Source organism: Coloeus monedula, assembly GCF_965178545.1.
Source record: "Coloeus monedula genome assembly, chromosome: 1".
Classification (NCBI taxonomy): domain Eukaryota; kingdom Metazoa; phylum Chordata; class Aves; order Passeriformes; family Corvidae; genus Coloeus; species Coloeus monedula.
In genome coordinates, this window is record NC_138781.1 from 15148323 (window position 1) to 15174423 (window position 26101).

The 26101-nt window shown below is 41.5% G+C and overlaps 1 protein-coding gene across 1 annotated transcript in view; it reads right to left on the minus strand.

The window, feature by feature from the left end:
- The window catches only part of SVIL (supervillin), a 134393-nt gene extending 109607 nt beyond the window's left edge, over positions 1-24786 (minus strand). The window contains exon 1 of the mRNA XM_082279376.1: positions 24674-24786. The gene's annotated coding sequence lies outside the window, so the exon portion shown is untranslated. The remainder of the gene's footprint in view (positions 1-24673) is intronic.
- Positions 24787-26101: the final 1315 nt, after the last annotated feature.

The following is a 26101-nucleotide window of genomic DNA, read 5'->3' on the forward strand; positions in this document are numbered from 1 at the left end:
ACCCACTGAGGAAAGAGTCTCTACAAGTATCATGACAGAATCATAATTGACTGTGCTTCCCTCAACACCCAAAAGTGAAGCCGCCCACCTGGAAGTTACCAGCTCAGTGCTCAGGAAGCTGACACCTACTCTAAAAATAATAGATGCGTGTGCAATTCTCCCACCATGCCCTTAATAGGCACAGTGCACAAGCTAAGGATGATTCCTGTAAATACGCTGCCATATAGAAATATATCTGAACCAAAAAGTCATGGTATTGCAATGAGAGATGAATGTTTGAGGTGCATGCTGGAGCAACTGACTGTGCACATTCACACCTACCACATCAAAGTACTCCTACTGATACTTGTCTAATATTCATTAGGCAAGGAGAATTAAAAGTAGGAAGCTCAAAAAAGTCCTTTAGCCAAGAAAGTCACAAGACGCTTTAATGTTAAGTTTTTTCCATATTAACAGGCTACAGTTTCTCTTAGAATCTGGTTTCAAAGTTGATGAAACAGGATTCTGCAAGAAACTCTATACCACAGCACAGAAGTTCCCATCATAACACTGACCTCTAGTGTAAGAAAGACTCAAAACATCAGAAGTCTCTTCGAAGACTTAGGAAAATTATCTTTTTTTTCCCCAGAACTCTGAAGAATGTTTTCATGCAATAAAACAGACTAAGTCAGGAGGGCCTCCCAAGATTACTCTCAATTGTTTAACAAAACTGGAGCATGGGTTAAAGAAGCTACAGAACTTAAATTGTTCTACGGATGTGAAGTTACTGCTGTGTTTACATAAAGTAATTTACATCAAAGCTGCATTTAACTTCTTTGAAACCAGCTGGATTTAACACCTACGCATTCTGAGTGTACAGATTTGTTTCCTAACTACAGTTTTACAAAGCTAAATTAAAAAACATTTAAAGTAGAAACACTCAGCTTGGGCAAGTCCTGTATCAGGCAGATCACAATTAGATCACCCCAGATTCTGCATAAGACTTTCAAAGTGCCTGTGGACAGGGCCAGTGACTCAGATGTACTTCCTGTAGCCAGCACTGAAGCATGAAATTTGCTGGAAATGCAATACAGAAATCACTCCCTGAAGATACAGCGCTCACAGAGGTACATGGGGGTGGCCTCTGAGCCCAGGCAGACTGGGGTGAGAGAGTGGTTTGAATCAGCAGCTTTTGAAGAAGGTAAAAACACAGCCAACCAACACTAAACAAAAAAACACAAACAAAAAAATTAAGTTACTTTCAAAAACTGTTTCAAACAAAAATGGTTTCCCCACAACTTTTAAGATTAAATAATCTGCATTTTGTTATGAGCTAACTAGAGTTTTATGACAAGAATTACTTAATTACAGCACAGCAAATTCTAAGAGAACAGAACAATTGAAATGGATGCCCAAATTATTTAGGCATGTATGCCACTTCTGTCCACTCCCTATGCACCTGCCTCTGGACAACAAACCCCAGAGATGCTCCCTTTACTTCAGACCATTTCTCACACCTCCTTTAAAAGCAAGGAATCATTCAGAAGCTGTTTCCAAGTGAAATTATATTTTCAGTGTGAGCAAGCTTTCCCAAGTCTGCCATATGTGGTTATGTTGGAACAAGAGCTTTTACATGCACTCTAGAGTAGGAGCTCTTATAAACTACCTTTTGAAGAAGATTTTAAAAGCCTCAAAAAAAAAAAAAAATTCAGAAAGAGTTAAGCACACCATGAAAACAGCCATCATAATGTATGAAGGACGTGTACAGAAGTCATCTCAGAGGTAGATGTTGGAAACTGAGTTCAGACCACCTAAAGGAGGTCCTTTACATTTGCAGTCCCAGATGTGAGTCTGTGAAGATAAACTAGAAAGTGAGGACCAAATTTTTAATACTGGTTTCTAGCTGTGAGTACCAGAACTCAATAAACCCTTATCTGTAATGACAATATGTGAAAGAGAGCTTTAAATTACTTAAAAAACCCACTACTTAATGATGTGTTTAAACCTACAGAGTTTCAGACCACTTCTGAATACATCCAAGTCACTAGGAAGGCAACTATTAATATCTGCCCCTTGCCTTCTGCACAGCAGTGAGCTTTTTACCAGACCAACACTTGAGTTCCCCCTCAACATAAGTTGCGACCTTTGTCCTGACTCTGATTTTTGAATATTCTGTATCCTGCAATCTAAAACTGGCAGCCTTTCTGTCAGACCAAGGTGATAGCACCAAGTGTACAGGTTGTAATGAAGTACAGCACCTTTCATGCAATTTGGTAATCACTCTAGAAGAACAAGGACTTCTAGGTTCTGGCCCAGAATGCTTCAAGTCAAATCTTACCCATAAGAATTGCTTGTTTCCTTTTCTCTATCACACTTATTTTACAGCCAAGAACTCTTACTGCACCTATAGCATGGAGACAAACAGTAGCACTCGGGATTTACAAGGATATCAGTCCCCAAGTAAGATCATTTCAGGCAGAGTTATGAATAAGATTCATGTTTTAATATGAGATATCCTGCTTTAAGACACTTGGCCACACTTTGTTTCCAATACAAGGAAGCCAACTCAGACACCTACTTACCTCACATGCAGCCCGAACACCAGTCAAACAAGAAACTACACTGAGAAATCCTCTTAAGTTTATTAGAAATCCCTTTAGAGCTTGGCCTTATGCTAAACTCTAATTTCTATCCAGAAAACAGTTTGCCACCAACTAGGAAAGCACAATACCACTCTCCTAGCTCCAAGGGAGGAACAGTTGAGGCACAGAGCACACCAAACCTCTGAGTAAATGACTGGAGAAGTGTGTGAGTGAGCTCCAACAGCTTGCACAAAAGATCCTTCCCATTGTATTTGACAGAATGTGTTCTTCCAACTATTTTTTTCTCTAAATTCTTGTATTTAATTAAATGCATGTGGTGAGGGGAATGACTTTGAGAACAGAGATGTGCACCAGTAAACAGATGTTCCACATTTGTCCTGTCACATGAACCTTGTGGCTAACACCCAAATTTTAAAAGCCTAAAAAGCCTCCTACATAAAAATCCACATGATATATTTGTTCCTAGAAGAACATCAGACAATATATTAGATTGCTGGAGACAGGTTTGTCCAATACTATCCTTCTTTAAAAAAAAAAAAAAAGAACCAAACCAAAACACCCACCTGCAACAATCTTTCTTTGATTTCAAGAAATAAAAGTAAAAAAAGCAACCAAACAAAGAAACCAACAAGACACAGAAATTAAGACAAAACTTGTCAGAGCGAGGAGAAAGCCTTCAAATTGAATTAACTAAAGGGTATTGTTTAAAGAAAATGCACATATATTACTTACAATCACATCCAGAATATTTTTTGGCTTTTTCTAAAGCAACTTTAAAAAGACAGAAGTTTTCTAAAGAAACTTTAAAAAGACAGCTTCATAACCAGCACAGAGCTCCAAAATCTTCACTCAAAAAAGTTTCCTAGTTTCTTTCTTCCCAAATGAATTCAAACAGAAAAATAGAGGATAGAAATTGATGTCAGAATACATGACATAAACCCTCATACCCTTCCTTTCAGCACTGCTTTCATAATGTACATAGCTCAAAAATGCTGTGCATCCAGCAATTTGTGTGCCCAGGACTGGTGAAATGCTCCACTCTAAATTCTGTATTAGGCCATTGATGAAGCATCAGCTGCAGATTGTGACCAAGTGATTTTTTTACCGAATTGGCAGTATAATACCATGTAATGATTTGTTTCAGGCACTAATTCCTGAGCTATCTTTATTAAAGGGCAGCAGTCCTTAAACAGAAGTGTGCTGTAGTTGTGTAGAAATCACATTTCTAAGGGAAAGTTAGCCCAAGTTAATTATGAATTCCTCATGGAATGCACCCAGCTTACACCTGAAGATCTACAGCTATGACCAGTTCAGTATGTTTGGATTTTGGTACACACTAGAAAGCATCTATTAATAGAAAGTGCACACTAGAAAGCAACTATTAATTCATACGTCAGTGTTTGCAAACAAACAATAAATTCAAGCAGAGTAAATGTAAAGCCACTTCCTACCAGGGGCTGCATTTGACAGACCTGTGGTCAGCACCCTGTATAACACAAGAGAGGTTTCAGTTTCTTGCTGACAGATGCTTGTGTGACCTTGGTGAAGTCACCAGGGTTGGTCTGTGGCTCCATGGCAATCTCCCCCAGCTGCTGGCTGCCAGATTCCCACTCATCTCCCTTTCCTGCTCCACAACATTTTTGACCCTGCACTGACTCATTTCAGACCAGCAACCATAAAAAAAATTCAATTGCTCTCATACATATTAAACACAGATGACTCAGTGCGGGGTCAGGAGAGCAGAGTGGGGCAAAGGGGGTGCTGGTACATGTGAGTGAGAACATGGTAGCCAGCCCCCATAACCCAGCTCCCAGTCCATCACTTAAGATAAAAGGAACTCTTCAATTTCACAGGGGTCTGGTGAGCATAAATAATAAAAGGTTTAAAAACCACTGAGATTCATATTAACTCACTGGAGCAATTTTTTAGATTATTTGTCTAAGAAAGGGATTTTTTTCTACAAACACCCATTTTGGTATCTTTGGCTTCCATCACTCAAATTTCTAAGTTCTATAGGGACTTTGAGTCAGAGACTTAGTGAAGTAAAATAAAGCTTACAGAGGGATCTGTGCTGATGCAGAGACTACAGGACAGGTCTGTTTTGCAGGAAGCTCCAGTACAAGGGAGGTAAAAGGGAACAGGCACAGAAGGGGCCTTCCCACGCAAGATCACCATTTGCTGCTGTTTCTTTCTGTGATTCCTTGTGTATCTGGGTGTGGAGCATTATACAGCTTTACCTGGACAAGTACAAATTCCTGTATCAGAAGTATGCATAGTGCTTTATTGCAATTAGACAAATTCTTAGCACAAAAAAAGAAAAAGAAAGAAAGAAAAAAAAAGGCAAGACAGTCTTGAGGACGTTCCCATGTTCCCTAGATAAGGTGTCCCCAAAAGATGAAACTCGTTTCTCCTCTCTCAAAAAATGGAGGCGATACAATCCATTCTTAAGGCACCCCAAAAGGAAGCTACAGCTTCCTATGATCTCCAGAGTGCTGGCTGTATCTCTACTGCTGTTTGGCACTGGCTGTCTCAAAGACCAGGCAGGACAAGCCATTCGGATGAAGTCCATCAACTCCGTGGCTGAACACCTCAGCCATCTCTCTCCTCCAATACCCATGTTCTGGGGAGCATTTTTTTCTAGTGCAACTGTTGTATTCTTCCTAGTGCTTCTGTTGGCACAGGTGTCTTAGGTAGGAGAATTAGATGGGATATATGGGATCAGAACAGAGATGTGTTAATAGTACCAAAGCAGAAGCAAAAAGGTCACAGCAATGCTCTCTTTATTACCACAATTAGAATACAGAAGAGAAAAAGTATTTAGCAATATATATTATCTAGCAGAGTAAGTAGCAAAAACCTGACTGAACATTTAAAGGCTATTTTGAATAGATTACTAAAGTGACCTGTTGGAAACACAGCTATATTGGTAAAGAAATTCAGCACATATCTAACAATAAGTTTACTTCTTAATGCATACTTTGTACAGCTTTGCCATGTATTGCCTCATACATACTTTAAACAATTAAGTATTAACATTTACCCCTCTGCAAAACCTTAAGTAGCCTCTGGAGCCCTTAGTCTCCTTGTTTGTTTTATGAAATCACATCACAAATAATCCAGTCTTATTCACAAGCAAAGCTCTGGAATTTTACTCACTTAGTAGACTACATAATTGTGGTAGAGATCCTCTTGGCTGTGGGGTTTGCATAGTTCCCTTCTAACTGTCTCTGCCATTAAAAAGTTTACGTGGATTAATAGTTTACTTATGGACTTAGGTTCTTTTGGTTTAAGGCAACCATCTCAAATTATAACCTAAGCCTTAGATCAGAGCAATTTTGTGGTGAATTCATTGTAGCCAACAGCAGTCTTGTTAGTCAGTAATACAGCTGTGAATACTGTATGTAGAATACAATAGTCAGTAATACAGCTGTGAATACTGTATGTAGAATACAATAGTCTGAATTTACTGGAAACAATGACACTACCATTCAATTTGCCAGTTTTGCATCAACCTATTCAGAAGATACCTATACTGTTGGCAGGGTAGTGAATAAAGAGTGGGGAGAAAAAGCAAGCATGATACACAGATCTTGTAAAGGAAAGTTATGCCTGTTTTTTACAACACAAGAAGCACTTATGGTAAGACTTTACATTTTCAGAGTGAAGTAGTCTGTCTGTGCTGACAAATTCAGTTTTGAAAACAGAAGCAAGTACTGTAAGTCAGAACACCAGGAAGGCTGGAAGCGCCACAGTTTGATTGCTTTGCACATCTAGTTGTTAACAGCAAGAAGCTTCCAGCAAAACAAGTGACAGGAGAACAACTTTGCCTCATGTAACTCCTGGGAAAGCAGGGCTGTGATTCTCACAGCATGCTTACTGTGATCCCCACCTGGAGGCCTTATCACTGCTGGCAAGCTCAGCCAGCACTCCTCTCCTCCACCACACAGCTGGGAAGGCATCCCAACAAGCACAGCCCTCCCTGCTCCACACATTTGAGAAACTGCAGAGCAGAGACACCAGCACATCCTGCCCTGCACAGGGGGTGTCCTCTCACTTTTCCCCGGCTTCATGGAAATTCCTAACCTATCTGTCTAGGGCAGATGGTCAGTTTGCCAGTTAGCCAGCAGCTGGCAAGTGCTTTTTTGAAACATACACAGTGGGTACATTTTCTTTTTTTTTAATTGAGTTTTAGACAACCATGTTTCACTTTAAATGACAGAGTGAGGTGGTTTTTTAAGGCTGGTATTAAAACAATGAAAAACTAAACACAGTGTAGAAAGGCAATTCCCTCTCAGCCAGGTAAGCTGCTGTGCTAATGCAAAAAGTAACTATTTGAATCATTGATGAAATTCATCTAAGTTCAAATGAATTTCCCTACTTACAGGTGAAAAAAGAGCAGGAAAAAAAATCCCAAGCCAATGCTCACAGCACAATACAAACAAAGATTAAAACTTCAGGGTTTACAGCATATCTGGGAATCAACTCTTGTCTTCAATATCTTCCCTGCTGTATAGAGAGTATGTGCTGTAAAACACCCACTTCATGTATCAGCCAACTGGCAGACCCAAGTGTGCTGGGTTTGTGTTATCTCAGTGACTTCTAACCTGCACTTGCTGAGCCAGGCTTTGGTTAGAAATTGGGGCTGTGCTATTTGCAGCGTGCACTCCTGCTGAGAGTCACCTCTGACACGGGCCAGTGTGCAAGTAACAGCAGTGGGAACCTCTTCTGACAGAGCCCCCCCGGACAGAGACAGTGGCCAGAAACACAGACTATAGTTAGAGCTTCAGTCATGAGTTCAGAGGGCAAATCACACTGCTTGAGCTCTCACAGGCACACTCACTCCTTAATCTGCAGCTTGAATTCCTTCCACATATCAATTAGCTAAACCAGAATAAAAGCGAAGCACTGGCTGCAGGAACTACCTCATCCCACAAATCCAATTTTAAGAAAGTGCTGCAACTGCCCCATGTTCTAGACAGTATGAGCGTGGGTATCCCAGTGACAGGGAGTCCAAGTTTTACCCAGATCCCTGTATACACTTGACTGTACATTCAAATAACTTCAGCAAAGTTGACCAAGATACACCTGGCTAAGAGAAGATTCCTTTTAAATCTGTAAACCAGCTGCCATTAATTCAAGTCACAGTCATCCATCATGAAATCATACCCTAACACAGGGAAACACCGATGTCTAATGAGACTTGCAGTCAATTGCCTACAAAGCTGTTTATCTGAGCAAGAACAATTACAGCTTCCAAAATTTTCCCATAAACCCCCTAGAAATGGATCACAACTGTAATGAAATAAATGCCAATTTTAGCCAAAATTAAATAAGATCTTAGATTTAAAGGTTTCATTATTTAATAGCTCCTTAACAACTAAAGTGTGACATCAGAGATGGTTCCATTACAATGTCTCTCTTAGCTCCTTTGGCAGGGGCATCAATTATGTAGGATACCTTCTGAAAGAGCTGCAAAACCAAATTATAATGTTCTTAGTCTTGTTGAGTAGCAACACTCATGAAAGAGATATTTTATTAGCATGTAAACCCATGTCTCCTGCCAATCTAACGGTACTATGGAGCAGATTTCCACACAGGCTTATTAGATTGTCTTCCAAGTTCTCAAAATGAATTTTTGAAACATTTCTTCAGACTCAGAGACATTAGCATGTTCTGACTTCATAACAATAGCAGTTTTTTCCTTTAGTACACACATTCAATTATGTAGATTACAGTTCTTAACAACCTCTTCAAAAAACTCCATACATTCAAGAATTCATTATTACAAGGTGAATTTTATTTTATTTTCTTAGATCACCTCACTTCTCTGACTCACTTTTTTGCCATGTTATCTCTTTATTGTGATTTAAGTCCATCGCATTCCCAGTACATAAGTTTCAGTGCTCCTACCAAGCACTAAGGTCTAGAGAGCCATTCCTTCAAGCCAGTCTGTTCTCTTTCTCCAAAGCAAATCAGCTTTCACTTGGTTTCATCAATTTTGATACTTTACTGTCTCCCTTAAATATATGAGAAATACTGAAAATCAGATGCATCAATTAATCTCTAGAACATGTACAAACACGATCTGGGGCACATTTTAAGTAAGGAACTGCTCAGTTTCCATTTAAATTAAGTTACTCCAAAGCCATTTAGCAGCATAAAGTATTCACTGCTTTACAGATGCTGAACTTCTAACATGCCAGGAAGTGGAGGGATCACAACTGTTTACTACGGGACCATGGAGGAAGAGACTTGCTGCATTCAAGGACAGAGACAGAGTCAACAGCAGTGTCACCTCTGAAATTCTAGTTCATCACAAAAACCACTTACAGCTTTGAACTTGCCAGCACTTGTCCAAACAGAGACAGGTGTCCATTTCTGCAGTTCAAGAATTGAGGGGGGAAAAAAATCTTTCAAAAGACAGTTCTACATGTAATAGTTGTACAGTTTTGAAAATCAAGTATTTCAAATTAGTCTGCAAGAGTTTCGTTGGGGTTTTTTTACCCTCATTGGGCCTCTACCTACAGAGACAAAATCTCTCTATTGAGACAATATCATTCACATAACTCATGCTCTCCTTCCAAACTCACACTACTTCCCCACGCTGGCAAAATGATTGAGTGTTGCACAAACCAAAAAATGGCATATTAAAATGTGCATGCCTCTTTTTTTGGCCAGAAAAGACAGATAATGCATATATGGCTAAAGGAGAAGATTTGGTGAAGGTCAGGCAAAGGTTGAAGTGCTAAATGAGAATTTAAGCTGTGCAGACTCATAATAAAAGAGTAGTCCCTTAAAATATACCTGCTTTCCATCAGCCCTTTCCCTAAAGATAATAAGAGGTTTTCCTCTTCTTTTTTCTACAGGCATCCTCCTGGTCAGGTTATTATGCATCACCCATTATGCACAAGCACATCATCCAACTCCAATAGAAAACAAGTTATCTCAGCTGACGGGACTATTTGGATCAACTGGATGTGGCCAGTGTCTAGCAATGAAGTCTTTGGAGCAAGTTAAGGAGGAACACACACCAAAGAAACTTCCCAAACACCCAAGAATCAACTAATGATAGAAACAAGACCATAAAATCCAAAATAGAAACAGTTGAATTTCCTACCAAAGACAACAGTCACTGCTAACTACAGTCTCTAGAAAGGCCAGGTTCAGAAATAGAAGGAACATTAAACATTTGGTTTCCTCAGACAAGGCAGAAAGACATGACTAATGATGCATGATCCTTAACCAGTAGGTCGTGCACTGGCCCATTCAGATCATCTCTTTACAATGGATTCAAGACATCCCTCATGTTTAGATTTCTCTCCTGAAATTCAGCATCTTGTGACAGCATGAGTGAAAACAACTCCCTTATTAATGGAATTAATTTCATTAAAAATAAATTCAATAAATATAAGAATTCCAAAAGGTAATATATATATATATTTTTCAAACAAAATAACATAATGAGGGACATTTTGGATTCATGTAGCCCATTGCACTTCCATTCACCTATGTGAATTTTCAAAATGCTCTGTTAGTGACCACACTGGAGAACAGAGGAGCTCTTACAGAACTATAATGGTCCTCTGATCTGCAGCACCTCAAAGCATCTCAAGCTTCCTCGATAACAACTGAGATTGCTTCAGTGAGCAATTACAGAATAAGACTGAAGACTTGCCTATACATGAGAGTGAGAGCTGTAGTTCCAAGGTCTTGGAAATGAGTACCACACAAGAAAGAAACAAAGCAATGGCAGTAGACAAGATGAAGCAAGACTCTGAAGACACTCTGAAACATAATAGTGAATCTTGTGAATCAGGTGCACACACAAATACGTCCTTTTTCTAAACAACAGCACTGAATACAGAAGCTATTAAGAAGATTAAAAAAAAAAAAACAAAACAGAAACGAAATATTAAACAAAATACTCAGGTTGCCATGAACAACCAAATAAAATCAGATCTTGCGCTCAAAGATCAAAGTATATAATTTAAATAGAATGAATGTAATCGATGGTGCAAACAACCCTGGAGAAAATACAAAGTAATATTTTTGAGCATAATTTGAACAGTCCCAGCTAAGTTTCAGAAGCACATTTCAGGATAAGGCTCCTCCATGTCACATCTATTAAGTTAAACATGCCGGTGTTGTGAGACATAAAAAATAGCACTTAAACAACAGAATGCTGCAAGCAGTGGTCAGCTAACAAACCCTGCAGCTCAGCTGAGCAGTGAGAGCACCTCTGTTAACAATTAACATGGCAAAATCTCTGAACAACATGGACTTTGCTATGGAGATATATTAACTTTGAATCTAAATCTCAGATCTGAACTATGCAGTATTTTGGATAATAAGATCACCAGACAATAATGTTAAAAAAAAAAAAAAAAAAAAAATCTAATGAGAATATTTTCAAGGACACGCCTCAAAAGAGTGTCCTCTTCAAAACCTGTGAAGAGGTTCATTTACACAAGTAAAGTTCAAGGCAATCAAGCAGTTGCACTCTGCTCATTGCCAGATGGCTCTGAAATTTATTTCATCTACCTCTAATGCAGTACACCCTCTCACATCTGGAGCTTAACACAGTCATGAGTCTCTCCTTCACACACTGGATGTGCATCTACTGCCAGAATGAAGTATGAAATCAAATCATTTTGTTTTGGTGGTTTGTTGTTTGGTTTTTCTTTTTTTCTTTAACTCAAATACTTCAATAATTTATAATGAGAAAAAGTTTTGTTAAGATGTAAAAGAGGATAAGATATATGAATTAGCCTGGAGAATATACTGACACCACAGCACAGCCTCCTCTAAAACACTGGAGCAATTCAACACCTGCAGCAAGCAATGGAGCCAGCTCAGGTGTCCTTTCTAAACAAAGCCCCGCAATAATCTGGAGATCTTGGTCTGGGAGATGATGTCTTTGGACACAAGACTCCTGTACTGTGAGGAAGGTGTGCAGAGCCAGTGGCCAGCAGCCAGTTTACCAAGCTGCACCTGGGATACCACAAAGTCAGCAGGCAGAAGCATTAGTTTTGACAAATTCAGCTGGCATTTCCTAGGAAGCCAGGGCACTTGGAAGTGACCATGCACCAAGCTGTTCTGTTAAATCCAATTACTTTGTTTCAAGCCAGTGTTTATAAATGACCAGCTTGTACCCTATATTAAAGTGGTTTTGAGACATTAAAAAATCCTGGAGTTTATGCAAGTTGTCATAACTATTTTGTGGCCAAATATGCACTGGTGGCACTATTGAGCAGTTACAGAAAAGACTAGGAATCAGATCATTGCTGGGAACGTTTCCAACCAGACACTTGTATCCTGCTAACTCAAATAAGAAACTTATCTTCCTTGTGCCAAAGTAAATTCCCAGTTGCAAAACTAGGTGAAAAAGCAGGCTTTCACTGGTGATCACAAGCCAAAGCCATCAAGTTCAATAGCATGTATTACTCTCTAGTAAACCTTTAAGTACCCAGCCCAGGTTTAACAAAGCTTCCCAGAACTTCCTATGTTGTTTGCATTGACCCATGTATAGTTATTTCAAATCTCCTTACTCCTTAGCATTTCTTCCCAATTCTCTTTAATTTTCTCCACCACTACAAAGAGACATGCTGTCACCATGACTATTCTAACCCCAGAATTCTGTAACTCAGGCAATCTTTAAAAGATGCTGGACGGTCTCACAGCATTTTTACAATCTGATGAACAGTAAAGCATCTGCAATTTTAGATTAGTAAGAGTCATACACAGTTACAATCCAACAGAGCCAAGCAACTGCAATCATTTCAGGCCTTTCCCAGCTGCAACCTTCCCTGGGAAGTCTAAAGCTTCCTTTACACAAACAACATGTAAAAACATAGTGTGGCATGAGCTACTAACACAAAGGAAAAAAAAAATCCAATTCCAGCATTTTAAGCTTCAAATAAACACTATTTCAGTGTTCCATTTGAAAGCTTTTAATTTGTCAAATCAGAACTGAGAGGTGCCATCAGAAAACTCATGTTCATCCACGGATCCATCTTAGGCAAAGTGAACTGTGCAGAGAACATACTTTTTGTCCAGTCTGACACTGTCCCCTCTGTGCCAGCTCCCACATGCATTGGAGGTCTAATACCTTCCTTGGTTCACTAACAGCAGACACTGATGTGCTGACCCAGCAACCAGAACCTGAGATAAAGCAGCTTACAAAGTTGAAGGAGTGGACTAGAGCCACCCCAGAATAATCAGTACATGCATACAGCTGGGAGCAGGAAGGAAAGAAGGAAATGGGAGGAGTAAAGAGCTGTTAGAGTCATAAAATTTCATCCCCAAAAATGGCATTATTGCAAGGCCACAGACATTAGGGGTTGTTCTGCAAACCGTGATACAGGTTTCAAAGCTCATTAAAACTGTCTCTAGAACAAAGTTTTCAGAGTAGGGTTTCAGTGGGAGAAGAGGAATAATTTCTTTAGGTTAAAAGAGTCTGCACCTTCTGCAGAAGGGTTCTGAGGCTCCACAGAGCAGCTTCAATATCCTGTGCACAGAATACTTGATAATACTGTAATAATATTGTAAATAGTATTTACAGTAAAAGTCTGCAAACTAAACAGCCGTTGGAACATAAACCACAGTTGAGAGGGCAGCTAACACTGAGGCTACTGCAAGGGAAAAGTCCCAAATCCCAAGGAAGCAGATATGCAAACCATGACTTCCAGAAGCAAGGGAGGAAGTCGAGGGTGGGACACCAGGAGGATGCTGCTAGGGCTGGGTCCCAGAAGCCTTGGTGTATGCAGCATGAGACAGTGTTAACACTGTTTGTGAGAAGCATACATTTATTTTGTGCACATCCTTCCAGCACAGAAAGTTATGCCTGACCAGAAAGGAAAGTTAATTTGGCCTAGTTTAGCAAATTCTTAAAACTCTGCCAAAGCATTGTCCAGATGACACAAGACATAGCTACTGGCAAGTGGCTGCTCTCAGAAATTACAGACTTTCAACAAGTTGTTTAACCTCTCTGTTATTTTTAGCTTGTAGAAAGAGCAATGGCTACATAGGTAGAGCATAAAGGCAAGAATTGTTCAGGCTTGGGGAAATCAGACTCTAGACACACCATGACAGATGTCCTGCCTTAAATAGCAGCAGTAACGTTCCAGTACTTGAGAACCTTGCTAACACTCCAAAATAGTAGAAATTATAAAACATTGATGAAGATATGACAAATCTGTTTCAAACAAGTAGCCTGCACTGCAAAAAAAAAAAAACCAACCCAAAACAAAAACAAACACTTTTGTCACTGCTAGCTTATGTGATTTGCTACATCCCCACCCATTGTCCTTTCTTCTGTCATTAATAAAATAAAAAGAATGTGCTGTGTAATTTGAGTTCTACTCTTGATAGTGTATTTGAAAGGAACAAACACTAAGGATGCAGTTCTTAGTTAAGAAAGGGTTTTACTTCACATGCAGTTTGATCATATCTTGCATATCAAATCCAGAACAGGGATTTAAAAAAAGAAAAGAAAAAAAAAAAGAGGTTGATAAGACCATATCATAAAGGCAAAGACTGAAAAAGACTAGCGTAAAGAAAAGGAGGGATGCTCAGTGAAGTCATAGAAGCAATTTTTCCAGTCACCTGAACCTGAAGCCCCCAGCCTGTAGTACACATGACATGCTAGAGGTGTACAAGTCACACTGACATTGCACACAGGTGTTCCAAGGAGCTCACACAAGCACAGCATGTCCGTGTGTTTGTGTGTGCACTGAGTGACACTGCTCCCGGAGCTGCCCCACCACCAAAGGCAATTTCTGCACCAAAGGTTGCAGAAACCCTAACAAAGCAACTCATCAAACACATTGCTGTATTTAACACAGGGATCATGTTCAGTTGCTGCAACTGTCAGACTTGAGGGGGTAAAAATAATTGAGCAATAAAGATGGTCACAGGGTTGTAGGCATTTGAGAAGTATCCAAGCCCCAGCAGCATGCACAGCAACTACAAGTGACTGGAAACATTTGAGCAAGTGATCTTCTGTTTATCAAAAGAAAAGCATTTCTTAGAGCAGCTCTCCAGAGGCCACACGAAAAAAAACTAGAACATTCTGCACATTTAATACACAAAACTAATGACTGTTTTACAAGAGTTAGAAGTTTTCCGCAATAAGAATTTGTGGTTTCCTGTGCAAGGAAGAATGCCAATTCATACCAACGTGCTCATGGAAAAAGATTTTCAGGGCTTCCTTAAGAAACAAACCTCTGTAACACGAAGATTACTTGCTTTGTTTCAGAGGTGACTGGCATGATTCTAAGTTCTCATATTGGTCTTTGCATAAGAAACATTTAATGAAGTAACATTTGTCTTATTGGAAGGACACTGTCTTCATTTGTATGTTACTCTAAGAATCTCTCAAGTCATCATAATTTTTGAAGGCAGTAATGAAGGTGCTCCCTTTCTTCATTGCATTTGGAAAGCTCTTTCAGCTGAAGTGCAGCACAAAACCACTCTCATTCCCAGCTTCCTTACTTCACACACATATATGGGCCTTTTGGGGTTTTGCTTTTGATGTCAGCAGCTCCTTGCTGGCAAGCACCTCCTGGGAGTCTAGAAAAAGCATGTTCAACCAAATACTGCCTTAAAGATTTCTTTTAAAAGGCTACTAGGTTCTCTAACAGTAGGTCAGATGAAACAAAATCACTGGTAACTTCTTTTTCGCAGCTCTCTATCTCTTACTGTGAGGCAGGTTAGGTTCCCAAACCAGGCCATGGAAATTTATATCTCACCTGGAATGCTTCATCTGCCTTCTCCCTGCCCACACAAATCCCTTCAAGTTATCTGTGGCTGTACTATCCCAGCAGGGTACACCACACAGTGCATTTCAGATACGACGTTTATTACAGAAGCATAAGCTGAGCATTCCCCTCTTAAACCACAAGTTTTAAGAGCCTGAAATGCATCCCTAGCAGTAGTTAGCTATGCTATAGTTTGCTTTTATTAACGTAAGCCCTAGAAAATTGTTTAGCTGGGTTTAGTGCCACTTAAATTCAAAGTTCATTTTATTCAATGTAATTTAATTGCAAGCTAAAAGAATTAAACTTCCATTCCATACCAGGAATCCATATAAACAACTCTGTTCCATACACCAGGCTTTTTCTTGCAGTAGGAAGCCACAATTACTTTGTTGCCAACCCACAAAAACAGTATAAAAATAGGTATTTGCATGCAAGTTGTCAAGTCAGGCATGCAACAAATATTATGAGACAAGACAAACAAGTGTATTTCAGGAAAAACAAATCCTTTGTCTGTCAACTATTGGCACTCTGCAATGCAACAGGAAGGAAGAGGACAGGCACAAGGGAGAGCACCCAGAAAAGGCTTGGTGCAATCCCACGGTCAGGGTGTTTACAGAGTTCTGGAGAGTCTTTACTCTCTGAGCTTTGCAAGGGTCAAGTTTTGTACAAACTCCTTTGAAGTAATATTTGTCACAGCATATACTTCAAACCACAAATGACAGAATACTCTGACTAAAGTAGTTTAAGCCTAAAGCCAACAGCGTGATCTAAACAGGAATACCTCAGCTAAGTAGTTTTGTGGAGTAAGGTGGGAGAAGAAGAAGCAGTACTGGTACTTTTCAGCAGTTAACACCTAAATGCTGATTACAGATGAGAGCACAGCCTCGCTGCAGCACACAAACAAGGCAAAGCATCCAGAACACAAGTAGCTCTAACAGGCAACCCTAATGACAGAGCCTAACTAAGCCAGATCCTTACTGACACATATTACCTCAGTAAATACATTGTTTTCTTTTTGTAAGTTTGTTCATTGTTGCAACTTTTCCTTAAGCAAACTTCTTTCAAAGCCTTGAATCTTTCCAGTGATAGCGACGATTTTGTGTAAGTGGTCTCTGGGGAGCCGTGCACATGGCTGATACACTAAACATAGGGCAGAGACTTGAGCCACACAGCCTGTGAAATAACAGGCACCCAAACTCATCAGTGTGTAGGACAACCCACACTAAGAGCTGCAATGACCACTCTGGAGAGAAATAACTAAGTGCCAAAGTTAAAGATCATAACTCTTATAAACTTGCAGCTTAGTGAAGAAGCTCTATCTGCCACTGCTCTATTTCTGTCTTTAAATTGATACATACTGTAATTTTTAGTCATAGAGAGCAGAGGAAGAATCAGTGGAGTAAGGCAGGCACAACAGCACTTACCACTAGCTGAGCAAAGGGAATCATTAACAACAGCAAAAGGAAACAAAGGGGGAAGGGATTAATTCAAGCTACATTTTCAGAACAGCAATTTTTCTGCTGCTGGAAATGCTGCTCTCCTGTGCAATCAACAAGGTCTCCTCCTCCACTAAGCCTTACAATTTTCAGCTTTCCTGGAGTTGGAAGGTATTACATAGACAGACATGTCTTTAAATTGGCTGGGAAGCCAATTTAAGTTTCGAAGAAACTTTAAAATAAGTATTTTCCCCTGTACAGGATGGAGCAAATTTAAGCCAAGTTAAAAACACTGCAGAATGTTTCGAAGGAAAGAAGGAAAGAAGGAAAGAAGGAAAGAAGGAAAGAAGGAAAGAAGGAAAGAAGGAAAGAAGGAAAGAAGGAAAGAAGGAAAGAAGGAAAGAAGGAAAGAAGGAAAGAAGGAAAGAAGCCTAACGAAAAGCTTTCTCAAATGCTCTATTTTTACACCTTCCCAAAACTCCCACCACCTTCATTAAAAACAGTCTTTGGAGGTGGGTGAGAGGGTAATCCCTTCTTTTTTCCCCTCTATTATTTTAAACATGTTTAAGCAATTTAAGGCCATTTAAAGTCTTTTCGCTTCACTTCCCACCACCTTCTATGTGAAAGAAATATTTATTTCTCCTAAAGCCTTCAATAATTGAGCACTGCTTATTAATCAGATACTGTCTTCCTCCTCTGTTCAACTAAGGAAAAACCAACACTTTCTTACTTCTCAAAATCCACTTCTCCCAACTCCTCTATGTCCATTCCCTAAACTCATTCCAAAGGGGTTATGAATTAATCAGCAGCACTTAAAAAAAAAAAAAAAGTTAAGATGCTCTCCCTAACCTTCCCTGGGACACAAGTTTCTCCTCCATTCCCTACCTCTCTCTCCATGCCCTCAGTATCACACTCAGGTGTCTTCCTCTGTTTTTGAAGTGTGGTCAATCTGCTGTTCTGAAAGAGAGCTCCTATTTCCTGTTTTCTAAAGAACTGTACATACATGTAGTTATTAAATCCAGAACACACATTCATTTCTACATTTTCTGGGTTAACTAGACATTTTAATCTAATATCTATGACTCTGCTGAGCTAACAGAACTATGTATCTAGTATGATCACTTCACACTATAATCCTGTATTTCTGCTATGTATTTCAGACAAATAATGATTTAGTGCTCCAACACTGACTTTGAAAAATTAACTTTCCAGAAAACAAGTGCAAGCATCTATCCAAAGACAGTGTTCCAACTTCTTTTAAGACACCAGCATTAGAATGGAAAACTTCAAACTCTCAGCTATTTGGAGATATGAAAAACAGATCCTGAAACATGCTACCTTAAATCAAGAGACTTTTTTTTACAGTTTTGCTTTTGTTTTTACAGGTCAAGGCTCTATTATGAAGCCAGAGTCATCCTAGCATACTTTAGGTAGTGTTGATGTTTAACATGAACATGAAAGCCACAATGAGCAAGGATAGAGCAGGCCTGGTGAAAGGGTGGGGAAAAATAGAAATATATTTACAGCCACCTGGACATTTCCTCTCTGAATAATAGGGTATTCAGGCCAGTTAAAATGGGTAACTTGGACCCTGGGGCAGAGGCAGCCTTTTCTGCTATCAGGAGCAAGAATGCACAAGTCATTCCCTTCCAGTCTCCTTCATCATGAGATGAATAGCAAAACCATAAAGAAATCTAATTTACATTCTTCAAATACAAAGTGCATTAAATATGATTTGAAGCAAATACCTGATTTATCCCCTTGTATGGGAGTATGGAATACTAATTAATGGCACCAGCTCAAGCCTCTGAAAACTTTGCTTTATCACTCTCTTTAGCAATCTCTTGCAGCAACCAAGGATACACTCCTCCTCACCCAAAGTTTCAAACTGACATTGTAGAATAGGTTAAATGGTTAGAATAGTAACTTTAGTCATTAAGAGAATTACCTCCTTTTTCCAAAGGTGCTTGAATTTACTCTTTTAACTTCTGTATCTCCAGGCAGATAGCTATGGATTCAAAGCTGCAGGTAAGAATTCAGTCGCACAAAACATTTTCCAGACACTTCCTATCACTTTCTCAGAAGGGACAGCAGGCTGGAAAAGGCAGGTCTCAGCCTGTGGTTCCTCACCTGGACTCACCACTCTCTGCGGATACAAGACACTGAAGAGCCCCTGTTCTTTCCTTGACATCCAGTCTGAGCAGTGCTGCCACTGAAACAAAAGTTCCCAGATTCAACAAACAAAAGGGTTGGCTGACAAGAGAGCACAGGATGCCTTGTTAAACTGAACATTGTTCAGAGAAATGGTTAAACAAATGAGCTGTTGACATGGCTTTAAGGCACACCTTTTTGTAACCCAGTTCTTTCAGATTAGTTACTGCTACAATCTGTGGGTGTATATAGGTACATGTAAACACAATTGTATTTCATATTTGTTTCAAATCTACTAAACAACGATTTTTATGCAATCTCTTCAGCTAGTGACAAAGAAAACTTCTAACAACTTCGATATAGTAAGAACGGTCTACTTTTGTTTTAAGTCCATTTGAAGCAGGAGAGGGGCTCGCAGCACCTAACATTTAACAAGAAGTCAATTTTATCTCCACTAATACTTAACACCAGAGAAACAAATGCAGCTACAGTTGCCTGTATTAAGCAGCTGGCAAGCTCAGAGATGGAAAAGTTGCAGAACAGCTGGGGAATGCGAGACCCTTTTGAACAGGCTGCTATATGATCCAAAATAATGGTACATGTTTACACACAACACAATGGCAGCAACAGCCAAATGCAGGTCTGGTGAATGGACTACAGCTGCTCCTTCCCTCACACAAGGCACAGTAAGCAGATAAAAAGGAGCTCATATTCATGAAATACGGCTTTCATCTTAAAAGGCAGCAGTCTGATCTCCAAAATAGACAGCTGACCCTCCAACTGGACTAAACCATTCAAGATTCTGTTTTAGAAGCAACCCTCCGAAACAAGTCTGGATTAGGGTCACAGAGCTTTCCAAGCTGCTGCTACTTTACCACCAACAGTTTCCAACAATGCGTTACTCAGACTAACAGGTTGCCATCTAACTTACAACAAACCTTCTCTCGTGACAGTATTTTCCAGCTAGCGTTAGGAAGACAGCCATTTACAAACTCTTAATATAGACTCTGACTACACAGAAGTTGCTATCCACTTCAGAGGAAGACATTCAGTATGCTAGAAAGGAGGGTTTGAATAAACAAGGACTATTTTACATCTTTTTTACACTGGTGTTGCACATCAGTGTAAAAGTAAGTTGGCAGCTGAAGACAGCACATCCAACTAGCACATCACCTAGACAGAGGGGTGGACCTTATTTCGTGCCTGCTTATGCAATAACTGATAGCATGTTGCAAGGAGCACTTGCTTGTTTCACAATTGCCATCTGAAGACAACATAACTTTGTACGTGACCTTGTACAAAAATTGCATCACCTTATTTCAAGAGATCTTCCCAGTTTTCAAGTCTCAGAAGCACAGTATCAGCAGTAGCATCTGTCCTGCCCAAGACAAACCACGATTAATTAGTGCTAAGGAACTGGCTATTAATTTATATCATAACCATACCAGTCCTAATTATGCCAGGCAACAAAACAGAGTTAGTAATGGAATGTTTCGACTTATTGCATCTTGATTAAAACTAGTGTAACTCAGAAGAAATATTTTTTGACTGAGTGAAGCAGACAGCATTGAAAGACCTCCACTTCTGCTTCCTCTGCCTGTAGCCAATAATGTTACAATCCCAGTCAGAAGCTACTCAGAACAGGATGGTTAAAACTGGACAAAGACAGCTGTCATAGCAACAATAACAGATGCAGACACAATTTTTAACTTCCTTTGCTTTTCAAAGAAAAATGCCACTAACAGCCATCATAGAAAGCAGGATCTTGAAATATGGGGTATAAGTCTACCTTGTAACTAAGGGGACTCTGCTAATGGCAAGCATGTCTCTGAGCACACTTAAGCAACAAAATGACACATTTGTACACTTCAATTTCAGACTTCAGATAAAGAAATCTTTCTAGTGAAATTAATTTGTGAATTAAGCCACATTTCTAAGGAAATTCCCCATTCCAATAAAGACGGACATTAAGTTGAGCCTTGAATCATACTCACAGAAAAGATGCTTCTTGTACCAAAACCAATAATATGTCAAGTACCCTTCCTGCAGTCGAAGAAGTGACAGGCACACTACCTTCAAATCCTACCATCTGTAAAGGTAAGAGCAGAGATTTGCTTTTCCTGCTGCACTGACACTACACGGACACAAGTGCTGCCGTGTTGTTGCAGTGGGAGCAATGGTTTGTATCCCCAAGGGACCTCAGTGAGCTCCAGAGCCCCATTTGCACCAGGAACTTTTTCTCCAGGGTTTGGAACCACTTCTGCTGCCCAGACTTATCCAGTTTTGAGCACATCCCACTACTCTAGTGCCTCTAAAATCTTGTTCTCAAAATAAAAAATTAAGAATGGAAGCTTAAAACGTTGCAGGATGGTGGGATGAGTTATTACATCAATGAAGCTTAGCACAGCTCAGCAAACAGATGATGCTTAACAATTACAGGTAATGCACTGACAGTCAACCCACCCAAGCAAATGATATGGGAATGATCTAGACCATCCATGAGATGCACTGAACCTCTCCCAAATTATTCTCTGTACTTATCGTAATGGATCACTCTTTCAACCAAGCTCACAAAAATAACCAAAAAACAAGCCCATATTTTAAAACCCACAAAAGAACCAAAGAACTCTAGTTTCTTATCAACTAGTCGCCACTGAATTAATTACTGCTTTAAATGAGAAGATATTTATCTTAAAACTCCAATACTGTACTTAGCAGGTACAGACAAAATAAGCGTACTTAGAAATCATTCTTTGGTTCCACTCTCTTCCTTTGTAGCCAAATCACATACTGTAATTTCTATTCAATTAAAAGAATAAGGATTTGTGTGTGCATGAATGGGAGTGGGTTTCTGTATTTCTGAGAAGTTTTTTTAACGTGCATTTTACCTGTGGATATAAACTTGGGTATTTCACAAAACAATTACCACCATTATTTGCCACAGAAGTACTAAGAAAACAAATCTTCTAATAGCTTATTCCTGATTTTACTGTAACTGCCCACAGAGGTTGTTTTAGAAATTGTTATGAGGTATATCTACACCAAAGTGTACTTGCCATAACAAAGATTTCCCTCCATGTAGATCTGACAGCCATGTCCCAACAGGCTCCAGATCGTTCATACACATACCATGTATTGTTCAAAGCAGACTTGCTTTAAGCAAGATTAAATACCTGTTCAGTTTGAACTGTCCCAGTGCCAGGATAAACTACACTGAACTAGTTCAGATGATTATCCCGCTGGGCACCAATGGCCTTTGAAACTCCCAGAACCCCAGAATCTGCTGCTTCTGGGAATTATGCCAGGAGCTGTGGGATAGCTCTCCACAGAGGACATTACAAATTAAATATTTTAGAAGTGTGCTTGTGTTTACATGGAGCAAGGCTGCAGTTCAGCATATGAGTCAGCATGGTTTGCATCCACTCAGAACTGAGCAGTGCAGTTGGGAACTATAAATTTTCTAGGGAAACAAAGGGCGTGAAATGATTTCCCTGGGGGAATACAGGCAGGCTGCACCTAGCAGGAGCTAACACTCACCTGAAGACAGGAATTTTGTTCAGAGCTTTACTGTGAAAAAGCCCATGACTTTCCTCTGGTGACTGCAGAAGTTTCTACACAGGACAGACACTTTGGTCCTGCCTGTATCAGGGAGGTTAATAATGATATGTCCAGATAAACTTACAGGCCATGCATGCACAGCCATGCTAGGATACAGCTCTTTAAGCATTACAGTTAATGCTCAACTACTTTCAAGTGAAAGCTGAAGCATATTTCCCATCAGGATAGCAAATAAGAATTTTAACTGCATCTCACTTAATACCGTAACATCTAACAAAGCCTTCAGACAGGTAAACAAAGCAGAACTGAAACAGAGCACTCCACTCTACTTCATCTCACCATGCCATTACGTACGGCCAGATGCATTTAAGGACCAGGCCAACACCCTTTTATTGCAGCCTCAGGGGGCAGAGGAAAACAGGATGACATCTCAAGCCTCTCAATGCCCCACCAGGGAAGAACATCTCTTGGCAGGAACAGATGTCAGGCCTGTATTTCAGGAGCTGAGCACATCACCACTATTCCTTCCTAGTTTCCAGAACAAGCACTTCTATCTCATGAAAGCTCCAAAAAGACCATAAAGAAACCAGGACTGTTTCTCCGAAAACTCAGGCTGGACCTCTGCCACTGCTGGTTACACAGAGCAGCCGAGAGAGCCAGCAGACAGGACATCCTCATCTCGAACTGCACTTTCAGGTCTGAGGTAATGACACCTCAGTGTAGTAACACTGCACACAGGTCTGTTGTCATAAACCTCATTAGCCACGTGAATCAGTCAAGAGTGGTATCAGTTTTCTGGTGGCTGTTGCTTTAATTCTGAATGCAAGAGATTAAGGTATTAATCTTAATTAATTAAGCCTTAATTAATTAAAGCTTAGAACATTCTTCAGTATGATACAGTTTGGTTTACTCTTCCAGAAACACAATTACCTGTTATAAAAATAACGAGACTTGTTCAGAACATATTCCATACCAGGGGGAGTGCTTGCACAGCCAGAAGAACCAGGTACCATCCAGGACAAGAGTAATGTCTTTCAGCACATGAGATTGCTATCTGAGCTAGGATCAGTCTATGATGACACTTATAACCATCGAAGACACAATATCAAAACTAAGTGAGTAACATTCACTTCCTACTTTCATTCCCAGGCTTCATGCTGCTGCCCCCTGCCAAGTAATAAACTCGAGTACACTCAGTCTTTGAAAGACCTCTTAAGTCTCTCTTAACAAAGAGTCATGGTCCATGATCATGATCCATCAGACTTCAAGAAGTCTTATTAGTAGAATGGATGCAAAGGTGTAATTAAGTAGTCAGCTCTACAGCACTGGGTATCCATGCTCTATGTACAAACCCTACAAGCACTGCGCTGATAACTATCAGCATACCCTACTCAATTTTCTCCTATTAATCACAATACCTCATTGTTTCCCCCCTTTCTAAACGTCGTATTGCTTTCTGGAGTTTGGACGAGTCGGGGCAAGCTGGAACTCCACTGCTGACCCATTTAAGCCAAGGTGAGTACTCAGTGTCTCCTGACCAGCTAGGGGGCTCTGGGCCGAAGCGGTTCTGTGCACCACTCAACAAGCGCCCTGTTGATCCTGTCAGCCTTTCCCGGTATCCTACTGAGCTCCAACCAGCCAGCATCATAAAGTCCCTCTTTCTTTACATCACACGTGCACGCTGCCGCCGCCGCCGATGCTTTTCCTTTTCCAGCTGAAAGGAGAGACAAAACTCCTTCAAACATTTCTCAGCCCCGCTGCGATGCGGCCCCTGCGCTGCGGGCGGCACCGGGAGCGGACCCTGCGCCGCGCCCCCCGCTCGCTGCTCCCGCGGGCGCCCAGCCGTCCCCGCAGAGCCCCGCGCCGCCGGCGGCCCCGGCTGCAGCCCGGCCCCGGAGCAGGTGCTCCGCGGCGTGCGGGGAGTGCGGGGCGAGCCCCGCATCCTCCCAGGCTGCCGCGCCGGGAGAGCCCCGACCCGGAGTGACAGCGCGGCCCCGGCGGGAACAGCGGGAACAGCGGGAACAGCGGGCAAGTTTCGCGCGGCACCTCCGCGACCCAAGGCGCTGCCCGGGCGCGCGGGGAGCCCGCGGCGCCTCCGCCACGGCGGCAGCGGCCGTGCCCGGGGGCAGCGCCCGCGCGGTTCCCCTCCCGCGGGGAGCGGGGCGAGAGCGCGGCCGCCGCCACTCACCTCGCACCCGGCGGCTCGGGGGCAGCCGCTGCCTCCGGCGGCCTCGTCAGTCAGTCCGTCCGTCCTTCCGTCCGTCCGCGCCTCCGGCCGGTCGGCGGGGCGGAGCGGGGCGGGGGAGCGGCGCGGCCGCGGGGGGCGGGGGGCGGCCACCTCCTGTCGGCGGGGCGGGGCCGGGCGGGGCGGGCCGGGCTCAGCGGCCCCGGGAGCGGGCGGGAGCGGCGGGGCCGTGCGGCGTTCGCGGCCCCCGCGGCACGGCACGGACCGGACCGGCACGGCACGGACCGGACCGGACCGGACCGGACCGGACCGGACCGGACCGGACCGGGCGGGACGAGGCCCGTCGCGCTCCCGCGGGGGCCGCTCCGCGCTTTAAAGGAGCCGCCGGGGCGCGGCGGGGAACGAAATGTTTGGGTCCCTTTCACTGAGCCTGGCCAATAGAATCTTGAATTATTTAAAGCAGACCAGGCCCAACGAGGGAGCTCCGGTGCAGCAAAGGGCTGGGAGGGCTCGGCAGCGTCACTCGTGCGTACGTTTATGGGTAGCTCCTGCATTAGCAGCGTTTCTGGACTGTGTTTCTCTGTAGTGTACATTTAGAGACACACAACTATTCTCTTTGTTAACTTGCACAACCTTTCCAGGCTGTCTCAACCTGATGGAAGAGTTTGCTCCTGCTGGGCTGCAGCAGATCCTGGAAGACCTTGGGGAGAAGGCTATCTAAAGGAGCAATTCGATGAATGTCCTGCTCTTTCCCTACTGCTGAGGCCACATGAGGAAGAAGCTGGAAAGTCATCACAACATTTTATTTAAAGAGTGAAACTATTATTTTTCCCCCCCTCGGATGTACTTATTTAAAATCAAGACACCGTTAGGAAGGTGGAGGAAATACAAATAAAACGTTGTCGACCTCACCTCTGATGCAGCAAAGGTGTTTGTCCACACAGTAAAAAGGAAACACAGCATTGAAATTGTCTGATATTAAACATCCTGGAAGGTATAATCTTTTTATCTTCCTTTTACTTTAATCTTTTACTTTAACCAAAGATTTTGTAGGTGAATCACACGGATATTTCAAGCCCTGCTTGATCAAGTCTTACAAAGCAACCTGCAACCTGACCAACAACACAGAGAGAATAATCAAAAGAGTAATCATTTGAAGAATGTGTTAAACCTGACAGCTTAGGTAGAGAACACATGGAACCGAACACAATACATACTTCTGTTCCATTCGGTGGCAGAGAAGAGCTATCTTCTTTATATCTGTGAAGTCTGTGCAGAGAAGCAGGAGAAAATCTTAAGGTGTGGAAACACGCTGAGATGAGGGAAACCTAAAAAATTTCCAGTTGACACTCAACAAGTATTTCAGAAGGCACACTACAAAATCTCCCTGTCTGCAGCACTACAGCAGCTTTGTGCCCTAGCTGAATTCAG